This window comes from Protopterus annectens, chromosome 9.part0, assembly GCF_019279795.1.
Source record: "Protopterus annectens isolate FY-2018-M chromosome 9.part0, PAN1.0, whole genome shotgun sequence".
Taxonomy (NCBI): domain Eukaryota; kingdom Metazoa; phylum Chordata; order Ceratodontiformes; family Protopteridae; genus Protopterus; species Protopterus annectens.
Window position 1 is genome coordinate 1256294047 of NC_056743.1, and position 12027 is coordinate 1256306073.

A 12027-nucleotide genomic window follows, 5' to 3' on the forward strand; every position below is an offset into this window, starting at 1 on the left:
GTAGTAGTTTCTTTTTAAAACTGGTTAAATGTTAACATTTCCAGATAGCCTGTGGTAAGGAGTCCAGACTGCAAGTGCTGTTTCTGAGAATGCCTTCTCACCTACACCTTTAATGAAAGATGATGTCATTGATGTAATTGTATTATCTGTTTTGTGCAAAGTGGCTAGGTAGCTTCCTTAAATCTGAATGCTGCTGCAGGGGATGGTGGGTAAGAGCAGTGTACTAATTTGATAGTTTAGGTGTTTAATAGTGGCGACGCTGTCACTGTAACTGGTAGTCATTTATCTGTATGTGATGTGATATATTCCAGTAATATATCATTCCAAGGCAACACAGTTTTAATGTATTGGATCATGTGATGTTCTTACTACCTGTCATATGACTTTTCAGTTATTTAAATATCGTGTAGCATTTAATAGGTTTCATTCTGAAGAAGTCTAGGATTTTTAAAGCTGGTTTTGTCATATTCTACTACCTTGGACTGATATATTTTCATTTGGATTTGTGTTTATTACACAATTGAGGTTAGTTTGTTTTTTTGGTTAATGGGTTTTAATGGTGAACTCTGGGGTTGTGTAGGAATATATATCTACAGATTCTGTTTACTGATACTTAGAATTTTGGAATTAAGGAAAATATGCTAAAAAGTATTCCACTTTGGATGTCATTGTTGGCATTGCCATAATGTGGGCAGAAGCATAGCTGATTCAATCAGCACCTTGGGCTGCTACTATGAACCAGCATTATAATGTAGCAAGCAATTGCTACAGTTTAGGCCACACATGGAGACTTACAGTGCTCAGGTTTGACCACAAAGGCAATACCAGTTTCTAAAAGCCAGTATTGCATTAAAGTAAGATCCAGATCGGCTGATTGCGCGCCCCCCCCCAGCACTTTGCACCCAGGGCAGTTGGCTGTCTTGCCCCACCCTAGTGATGTGACTGTTTATGGGTCAGTAGATTTAATATGCATATGGAATCCTGAGTTTGTCATAGCCTGTTCAGTGCTTTATCCTACATATGTGCTTAGAAAATTAGGTTCTAATCAAAGGTTATACCTAGGTATTTTGTTGTGCAACACTACATAGGAGTTAACCCTGTGGTTCAGTAATGCATAGTGTGGGATTTGTTCTATGCTTTTGATGTGATCCAAACAATTTTGTGGTTCTCTTTTTGCAGTTTATAACCAAGTCCATTTTAAGTAGTCAGTATCCATATATTTATTTATTTATTTAACATTTGTTTACCATCATAGTTCAACTGGGTGAAAGCCCATTTTCAGCAGAGGCCCAAGGAGAAAAGGTCAAATGCAGTTAACAATATTAACATACAGCAATTAAAAATATATACATTTTGAAATACAAACATTTAGGAACACAAATATCCAAAAATATTTAACAATACTAGTTTGAACACACCATAATGACTAATAGTTGCCTACAATATAAAAGTAGAACATTCCATAGGATGAATAGGAAATAATAAAGCAAGATGGTTACAGGTATTAGTTGAAGCCAGATGAGAAATATTAGCAAAAACTGTATGGAAAGTTATGAAAAAGGAACATCAGATGAGAGAGACAGAGAGAGAGAGGGAGAGAGGCAGGAGCCTAAGATATGTAAGAAAAGAGACTAAAGCAAGGAAAGTATAGAGTGGAAAGAGAGTGGAGTAGAAATATGAAGGGGGAGAGAGCTATGGAGAGGGGATGAAAGGGAGGGGCAAATGTGAGAGGTTAAAGTTAAGATAAAGGAAAGAAGTTGGAAAGGATGAAATATTACAGATGTGTAAGGGGTAAGGAGGAAGTAAAAAAAGTAAGAAAATAAATATGGAGGAGGTGGTATGAAGGGAGAGTAAGTAGAGAAACTGAGAGACAAGGGTAATGGGTTTAAGCAGGACAAGTAAGAAGAGGGGGAAAGAAGGATATTACATATGGTGGGTGGGGTGTGGAAGGAAAGCAAGTTGAAAAACTATTAGTTAGTGGAAAGGGTTTAACCAGGACAGATACATGAACAAAGCCAGTTGTTACTAAGGTAGAGTCTCATAGGTTCATAGGTTCGTATTAGGCTATCTGCCCTAGGGCATTTATAAGCCTAGCCAGAGTGTGTGTGGCTTTCACCACCCCTTAGGATGAGAATACTATGCCCTTTTAGGGTTTAGTTTACTGTGCCTCTGTCTAGTAGTGACACAGAGATGACCCCCGGGGTAAACCTACGATGTCCTTCAAGGATGCATCTGCAGTCATCACATATGGGTTGTCCTGCCTCAGGCAGCCCTTCGGTTGGCCGGATTCCAAAGTCTGGGTCCGGTGTCGGCTGATGTCACCCATTCCCCGTCGTCAGAGCGCCTGGGGTATAAAAGCGTCAGCCGACACCATCTTCCTCAGTCTTTCTTGCCGCGTGGTGCCCAAAGCAGAAGCAGTTCACAAGTGCTGGTCGGCCAGCTCCTATAATTCAGCTAACCGAAGACTTCAAAAGCTAAGTACCCCATTGGGGACTCTTTTGCCTTAGCCAATGTCAGATAAAGTTAATAATTGTTTAACTTGTGGGAAACAAATACCTCATAAGGATTTCCACTCTTACTGCCTCCCCTGCTTAGGCCCAGACCACAACGTCTCGGCCTGTTCAGCCTGTGCTTCCTTCAACCAACGCACTCTTAGACGTCGGTCGGAGTTCGCAGAGGAGTTTTTTGCGGCTAGTTTCTCTTATAAAATGCCATCGGAGACCCCAACTTCACATTTAACTAAGAAACGGAAAGACAAGGACCGACACACGCAGCCCGCGGTTTCGGTTGAAACCGCAGCTAGGCCTACCGCGAGTGTCTCGGTCTCGGCTGATACCGAGTCCTTGGAACTTCCGAACCCTGAAACAGTACAACCGACAGCCTCGGACCCGGAGGCTCCCACCGAGTCGGCTTTGGAATTGCCTTCAGAGACTGGTGTTTTGGAAGCTTCCGACACCATACCACTAGACAAAGCTACACCAGCACGTGGTGCAGCCAGGCCTCCTGCATCCATGTCCATTAAGGCTTTCACCAGGGCAAAAGCTGCTAAGCACACTAAAGCCATGACTCCCAGGGTTATTCCTCAGGGACCCTCTTCTAGTTCCCAGATTCTAACCTTGGCAGAGGACCTTATCTCTTTAATCAGGGGCTCTCAGCCCCATCCGGACAGGGGCTCCCAACCTCCTCTAGACAAAAGACCCAGGGTAGATCCCCCTGATCCCCTCTCCTCAGAGGAGGCCTCGGATGGCTCTGATCACTCCGACTACCAGGAGGAGGCTTTTTCGGCCTACGAGGATTCGGATGCAGAGGAATCTATCCCCTCAGCCTCCCCTCCTGAAGAGCTTTCCTTTGGGGAGACCCTTCACTCTATGAGAGAGCATTTCAAATGGCAGGGCCAGGAATATTCTGATTTCAGAAAAAGACTAAGAACTTTTCTTCAATTACCTCAGCATAGACCTTTGGCAATCCCTCCTGTTTTAAATGTCATTGATGATGTGTACTCTGACTCTAGTATGAACCCTGACACTCTGCCTCCGGCTCCTGTTAAGCCCGATAGGTATTACAGGGTCCCGGACTCACATAATTTTCTTTACAAGGCCCACTCTGCTGATCCTGAAACTATTTCCCAGGGCCCTAAGGGGGTTGCAGCTGTCACTACTAAGAATCCATTCCCCTCTGCAAAGGAGTCCAGGGCTTTAGAGAGATGGGGTAAAAAAGTGTATACTTCTGCCACTCTTTCCATGAGGGCATTAAATTGTCAATTTCATATGATACAGTACCAAGAGTATTTGTTAGAAGAAATGCATAAAAAACTGTCTTCTACTGAACCCCTTGATCGCAAATCCCTTCAGGATCTGGTGCATAATTCCCAGCAGGTTAGCAACCATTTCTTGCAGTGTGTTATGATGCATTGGAAGCGTCATGTAGGTCAGCAATGACAGGTGTAGTCATACGTAGGCATGCTTGGCTGAAGGAACAATCTCTGCCAGACCATGTTAAAGCTAAGCTTTTGGATGCTCCACTGGAAAAGCAAAAGTTATTTGGTTCCACTGCTCAAGAGGTCCTAAAGAAATTTGAGGAAAAGGCAAAATCTGTACAAACAGTTAAAGATTTTCTTCAAGTGCAACCACCAAGATTCAGCAGAAATTGGCCTTCCAAGAATTGGTCCTTTCCAGACACAGAAAGATTTCAGAGAGGAAGGAACAGGCGTGCCAGAGGTAGAGGGCAAGCTAGGGGCTCCTACAGAGGCCGCCAATGGCAACCTCCAAACCAAACAGGTAGTGCAGGACCTGCAACAACTGCACAAGGGTAAACTCAATGACTTTACTTTGACTCCGCCAACCAGGGCTCAATTAGAAGCACCTTTGGGCGGAAAGCTTTCTTTATTCTCAAAAAATTGGCACAGCATTACAAAAGACAAATGGACACTGCAAATAATAGACAATGGATACAGGTTCCATTTCCACACATTACCAAAAAGAAAAGGCATGCCTGGTCTACCACCAAATCAAAGGGCAGAGGCTTTGAAACAAATCTCAAGCTTACTACAAATGAAAGCTATAGAAAAAGTCCCTCTTTCAGAACAAGGCCAAGGATTTTACTCCAGCCTATTCCTTGTTCCAAGAAAAGAAAATCAATGGAGACCAATTCTTGATTTGTCCGCACTGAACACTTATCTCATTGTGCCAAAATTCAGAATGCTGACTCTACAGCAACTCCTTCCCATGCTGGGCAAGGGGTCTTGGCTGGTGAGTCTAGACCTCAAGGAGGCATACCTGCATGTCCCTATCAGACAAAGTTGCAGAAGACACCTCAGATTTCTTGCAGGGTCAGAGCATTATCAATTCTCAGCATTGCCCTTTGGCTTATCTACTGCACCCAGAGTATTCATGAAATGCATGGCATCAGTAATAGCACACTGCAGACTTCAGGGGATTCAAATATACCCATATCTGGATGACTGCCTTATACAAGCGGACAGCCAACAAACTTTGGTAAAGGACTTAAATTATGCCATCAATCTTCTGCAGGCCTTGGGATATACAGTCAACATGCACAAATCAAGACTTGTTCCATCCCAAAGAATAACCTTTTTGGGTGCGGATCTACATACAACCACCCAAATGGCTTATCTCACAGAAGAAAAACAATGACAACTACCGGATTACTTCAAGAATCTGACAAGACAAACCCAGCTGACTGCAAGGAAAATCCTGCAGGCCCTGGGTTACATGGCATCCTGTATTCTTTTGATCCCACAAGCGAGGCTACATATGAGGAAGCTACAGTGGTACTTAAGGAGTTTATGGACTCAGCACAGTCACAGTTTAGAAGCTTTAATCCCACTCATTCCATGCCTTCAAAAGGAATTTCTGTGGTGGGCTCAGGCCAGCCAGGCCAACAGGGGGTTGTCCTTCACAAAGCCAAAAACCTCCCAAACTATTACAACAGATGCTTCAGACCTAGGTTGGGGAGCACACATGGAGGGCAGAGGTATTCAAGGACAGTGGTCACAGAAGGAGCTATGCATGCATATAAATCAAAAAGAAATGCTAGCAGTGATACATGCAATCGAGGCCTTCAAACTCTTTCTACATCAAGGCCACCTACTAATAAGGACAGACAACACCACAGTTATGTGGTACATAAACAAGCAAGGAGGTGCCCATTCCTACCCTCTTTGCAGACTGGCAATGAATCTATGGGATCTTTCCTTGAAACTCAATATACAGCTGCAAGCTCAGTTTGTGCCAGGGAAAGACAATACACTGGCGGACAGCTTAAGCAGAAATATCATCGATGCGCACGAATGGATGCTGCACCCAGACATTTTCTTACAGATAACACAATCTTGGGGGAGGCCGGACATAGATCTATTTGCATCCCCCCACAATCATCAACTCAAGAAATTCTGCTCAAGGACATACCACCCACAAGCGTGGAAAGTGGACGCTCTCTCTTTCAGCTGGAGAAATCTAACAGTGTATGCATTTCCACCAATTCCATTAATGACCAAGGTGTTACTGAAGATCAGGACAGAGCAGCCAAAAGTAATTCTGATAGCTCCGGACTGGCCAAGACAGCACTGGTACCCACTGCTAAGGAGCATGTCACGTACGAAACCATGGCCTCTTCCTCTATGGGCACTTCTTCTGACACAGCACAGATGCAAAACTCTACATTCCAACCTGAGAACCTTGCAACTGACAGCCTGGAGAATATCTTGACTCCTCCTCAGGATAAGCTATCCCAGAGAGTGAAGGACATTATTATGGAAGCTCGCCGCCCTTCCACAAGAAAGGCATATTCAGCAAAATGGAAGAGATTTCTCATTTGGAACACCACAAAGGCCTGGATACGACAGTGATGAACATGGCACATATCCTGGAATATTTGGCAGAAATGTTCCACAATGGTCTGTCTTAGTCGTCTATTAAAATTCATGCTTCGGCAATTTCAGCAGAGTACAATACTGATCCACCTGTCTTCTCTCATCCTCTCCTAAGACAGTTTCTAAGAGGAATCAAAAACATCAAACCTCCTCGGAAACCACCTCTACCTGCTTGGGACCTTAACTTCATGTTGGAAAAGCTAACGCTGCCTCCCTTTGAACCAGCAGCATCTGCAGATCTACAGTACCTTTCATGGAAGACTGCCTTCCTTCTGGCCATAACCTCAGCAAGAAGCCATTTATTATTTTTCATCAGGACAGAGTTTCACTGAGAACTAATCCTACATTTATGCCAAAGGTGGTATCCAGGGTTTCATTAAACCAAGCCATTCACTTGCCTACCTTCTTCCCAAATCCACAAAACAAAGGGGAGAAACTTCTGCACACCCTGGACATTCACAGACAGTTGCGCTACTACTTGGACAGAACTAAAGGTTTCAGAAAAGCTGACCAGCTGTTGGTAGCATATGCTCCTGGTACTCAAGGAAAAGCAATTTCCAAACAGACAATTTCAAAATGGATAGGAAATTGCATCCGCTTTTGTTACTCCTTTCATGGAAAGACTGTACCAACTAACATTAGACCTCATTCCACGAGAGCCACAGCCACCTCCACAGCCTTCTTAAGAGGGGTGGCTACCAAGGACATTTTAGAAGCTGCCACATGGAGCTCGGTGCATACATTTGCCAAGCATTACAATTTACCTTTATATTCCAGATCCAGAGCAGGCTTTGCTATGGCTGTCCTGCAGGGTATCTTAGCTACACCATCCTTTTCTTAGTTCCTCCTCCCCCAGATTGGCTGTGGTATTCTACCCATATGTGATGACTGCAGATGCATCCTTGAAGGACACAGTACAGTTTTGTACCTACCATAAATGTAGATGTCCGATAGGTATGCATCTGCAGTCAGGTTTACCCTCCCTCCTTCCCCTCTGTGGTATTCTTGGGTACTTACCCCCCTAATAGCTAGCTGGGGGAACCTTTTGTGATGTATTTGTTTTTATATATATATATTGTTGTGCATGTTTGGATTTTTATTGCATTTCTCCAGATTTAGCCTTCCTTAGAGGGCACCTGGCATCTGGGGCAAGAAAAACTGAGGAAGATGGCGTCGGCTGACGCTTTTATACCCCAGGCGCTCTGACGACGGGGAATGGGCGTCATCAGCCGACGCCGGACCCAGACTTTGGAATCCGGCTGACCGAAGGGCTGCCTGAGGCAGGACAACCCATATGTGATGACTGCAGATGCATACCTATCAGACATCTACATTTATGGTAGGTACAAAACTGTACCATCTCCCATCCACTCGTCAAGATTTCTCTTGAATAGAATCAGTGAGGGGCTCTGCCTAACATGGACTGGGATTCTATTCCAGAGTGTAGGGAGCCTCTGGGTTATGAATCTGTCCCTCCAGCACGTCCTATTTATTTCTGTGTTGAGGTTTAAGTCTCTTGCTCTCGTGGCTCTGATGGATTTGGATTTTCTGAGGTGGAGCATGTCCATTAATTCCAGATTGGACATGGCCTTGTACGTCAGGCACAGGTCACCTCTGAGTAGGTGGTATGCGACTGAATAGAGCTGGAGTTTTTTCAGTTGGGCAGCATATGACATATGTTTAAGACCCTTTATCCTCTTGGTGAGGAACTTTTGGGGTCTTTCCAACTGCTGCAGGTGTCGGGTGAGATACATCCCAAATGGGGCATTGTACTCGATCATTGGCCTGATAAGAGAAGAGTACAGGGGCACAATGACCTCTCTTGATCTAGATGTGAAACCCTTCATGATAAGGTGGGCAATATAGAAGGTCTTCCTAACCACTTTGGCAATGTGAGTGTCAAATGAGAGGTTACTGTCAACCTGGGTCCCTAGGTCCCTGATTACCTCTTCCAGTGTAATGGATTACCACCTATGTGGTAATTTGTGGGTACCTTGTTTTTCCCAAAGGGTATGACTATACATTTTTTGGTGTTCAGCTTAAGGCCATGGCTCTGGCACCAATTATCCGTTTCTATGAGGCCTCTCTGAAGGATGTTTGTGTCCGCTGGAGTATCAATTATGGCCCAGTTTGCAGTCATCTGCAAACTTTGTCAGCCACAATCCTCCTATGTTTGCCTGTACCTCGGAAAAATAAATGCCGAACAAGAGTGGTCCCAGGACTGAGCCCTGTGGGACACCACTTGTGACTGGCTTAGAGTCTGACATAGCTCCAGCAACTCTGACCCTGTGGGTTCTGTCCTTGAGCCAGTTTGCAACCCATCTTGTGACATATGGGTTTACATTTAAGCTGGTGAGTTTGTCTATGATGCCCGAGTGGGGTATTGTGTCAAAGGCTTTTGCAAGGTCAAGGTAGGCTGTGTGAACTGCCTTGCCCTCATCAATGGCCTTAGTGACTGTTTCAAAAAAGTCGACCAAGTTCAAAAGGCAGGATCTGCCCTTGACAAAGCCAAATTGGGTAGGATCCAATGTCTGTAGGTCCCCAATGTCTTTGTTTATGAGTTCCATAATGATCCTCTCCATAGCTTTGCAGACCAGGCTTGTCAAGCTTATGGGGCGGTAATTTCCAGGGTCCGTAGAAGCACCGCCTTTGTGAAGTGGGTACTTACTGTTGCCGTACGCCACTCTTTGGGTACGTATCCTGTAGTAAGGCTAAGATTAAACAGCAGCCTTATGTGTGGGTTTAGTTCCTCTTGGAGTTCATATAGCACACAGCCCGGGACACCGTCCGGTCCCATTGATGCTGTGTTTTTAGCTTTAGAGAGGGCGGCTCTCACCTGGGCATCTGAGATGTTAGGGAGGCTACACTCTGCTGGGATAGTTATTTCTCCTTTTGGGGGGGGGGAGGAGAAATTTGCACTGAACCTGTCTGCCAGAATGTTGGCAATGTCAGTGGGTTCAGTGTATTTTGTGTCATTTTGGACTAACTCTGAGCATATCTGGGAGTTTCCACCCAGGTTTCTAACATAGCTAAAGAAGGCCTTGTGATTGCCTTTTGTGTCTTTTGCGATTTTTCTCTCAAAGTTGGCCTTAGATGATTTTGTGAGTGATCGTAGTTTTTTGCTAGTACTGATCAGAGATGCCTTCCCTTTTGGGGATTTTGCTCTGTCATGTAGTAGCTTCCTCCTTCTGTTGTAAAGTTTGTTTATGGCTGGGGTCCACCAGACCGGGCGCCTGCCTTTGGGGGAATGGGTCTTGGTTTTATTTGGGATTGCATGATCCATGCATTCTTGAAGGTGCCCGTAGAAGGCATTTGCAAAGGATTCAGCAGTGTGGGTTGTGGTTTCCACTGGCCCAGGGGCCTTGAAGGATACCACTTCAGTCTTAAGAAGTGTGAAGTTGGCTTTTGAGAAGTTCTTCACTGTGGTCTTTTGTGCAGGGGGTGGGGGTGGGATGTGGATATCCAGTGAGATTAATTTATGGTCTGATCTTACCAAAGAGGGATATACTTCCGGTGTGGAGCATTTTGCCCCCATGTTTGTGATGATCAGGTCTAGTATATTGTCTCCTCTTGTGGGAATGGTGACTAGTTGTTCCATTGCATTTGAGTTTATGAATTCTAGGAACCTTTGGTCTAGGGTGTTGGGGCTTGAGTAATGTTCCCAGTCTATGTTTGGGTAGTTGAAGTCTCCCAACGTTATGGTATTTGGAGAGACATTCATATTCTCCAGTGTCTTCAGGAAGGCTGTGTGGGGGTTCCTGAGTTTGAGAGGGTGGTCTGTAGCATGCTACAAACTGTAAGGCAGTTTTGCCTATGGTTAGTTGCACCTGGATGGTCTCCGATGCTTCGTGCGTTGCCACTAACCTGGAGGTGTGGGTATCTTTGATGAATATGGATACTCCCCCTCCTTTTGTGGTTCAGTCCAAGTTTTGGGGCCGGAAAGCATGATATGAGGTAAAGCCTGATAGTGCTGGGGTGCTCTCAGGAGCCTTGAACTAGGTTTCAGTCACTGCACATCGATGTTATCCATACTGAGGAGGGCTTTGAGGGCATGCATCTTGAGGTTTAGACTTCTGGCATTGAGCAGCATTACCCTTAGTTTTTTCCACTTGTGTTTTCTAGGGAGGTAGGTTTGTCATTTGAGCCTTGCCAAAAAAAGGCACTATGGGGGTGGCAAGAGCCTTGGCCAATATCCGGAAGCCCAGGGGTGACAGGTGCAAGCCATCCCTTGCGAAGCAGCGTGGCTTGTCAAGCATGTCATCCCAAGCAGACAGACATTGGATCCCCTTTGAATGACACCAGTAATTAAGCCAATTGGTAAAACTGATCATTTTGTCTTTGTACTGTGGCATCATTCTTGGTGAGAGTAAGATGCTGCTCAGGGTCAGGGTCATACTGGCCTGGGCTACATAATCAGAGATCTCCTCTATGTCTCTTTTCATGTAGTCCAGGGAGGTACGTCTCAGGTCGTTCACACCGGCATGTACAATGACTGAGTCATATTTGTACTTGCTGTGGAGTGACCTGAGTGCTTGTGTTATGTGGTGGATTCTACCTCCCGACAGGCGGCTTACTGTGACCTTTTCCTTGTTCAGTCTGGTGAGCGGGACGTCAGTGTGTCTGACTATGGAGTCACCTATTACAAGTGTGTCTGGCATGTTGTTTGACCTTAAGGGCTGTGACTGTTTAGCACACTGACTTTGTGAACTATGTGTTGCATGTGCTATCTCTTGAGGTGGTGGTTGCTTGGGTGTCTGCTTTGGAGGCCTCTGTTGTTTTGGTAGATTTTTAATCAGCGCCTCTGAGTATGTTTTTGTGTGTTTATGTGTTTGGTTTGCACTTGTGATAGTTCTATGTGAGACTGGGTTTGTGATGTGCATGGTTACCTTCTCCTCCTGACTGGTCTTGCCAGTACTGAACTGAGAGAGCTCAGCCTCCAGTTTGGCTATATAGTTGCATCTCTCGCATATATTTGTATTTGTTGGGAGGAGGAGAGGGTTGTCTGTGTGCATGAGGCAATTGTAACATTGCCTCAAGATTCCCAGATTCACCAGCTGAACAGGAGAGGACGCCAGCAACTGACCCTTCGACATGCTAGAAATAGTGAAAAAGATTGCTGTGTAACTGAGTCAGAAAGGACCTATAGGGAAATGGGTACTCAAGGGAATTTAGGTGAATGAAGTACTTTCTTTTGTTTAAGAGTGCTTTACCTGTATAAAAAATGCTTTAGGAGCAAGTGCTCAGCTTTTCAGATAGAGTATAGGCTGTTTAGATTGCAAGTAGTAGCAGTGAAGTGCAAACTTTTCAACAGCCACATTACCGTTTTCATTTTTTTGAGTGCTAACCCTAAATTAAATAACCTTCAGTGTGAAAGAAAACACACTGCTTCACATTTCCACTCCATTAACAGTTACATTTGAGCACTGGGAAGCAACCAGTATTATCGCGCAAATGTGGTTGCGATAATACACAAGTACCCTTATTTCTTTAAGTATGTAGTAAACTAAGAATGCAACTTAAAACAAGGATTACATTTAATAGTCAGTGTGCAACTTAACACGAGGATTACATTTAATGGTTACTATTAATATACTAGCTGAAACAGCAAAAAGCCAAATACTATAATTTATGTAAAA

General features: G+C 44.6%; 1 protein-coding gene across 1 annotated transcript in view; it reads left to right on the forward strand.

The window, feature by feature from the left end:
* LOC122811979 overlaps positions 1 to 12027 on the forward strand; it is a 1339201-nt gene that overhangs the window by 184261 nt on the left and 1142913 nt on the right. The gene's annotated exons all lie outside the window — the stretch shown is intronic.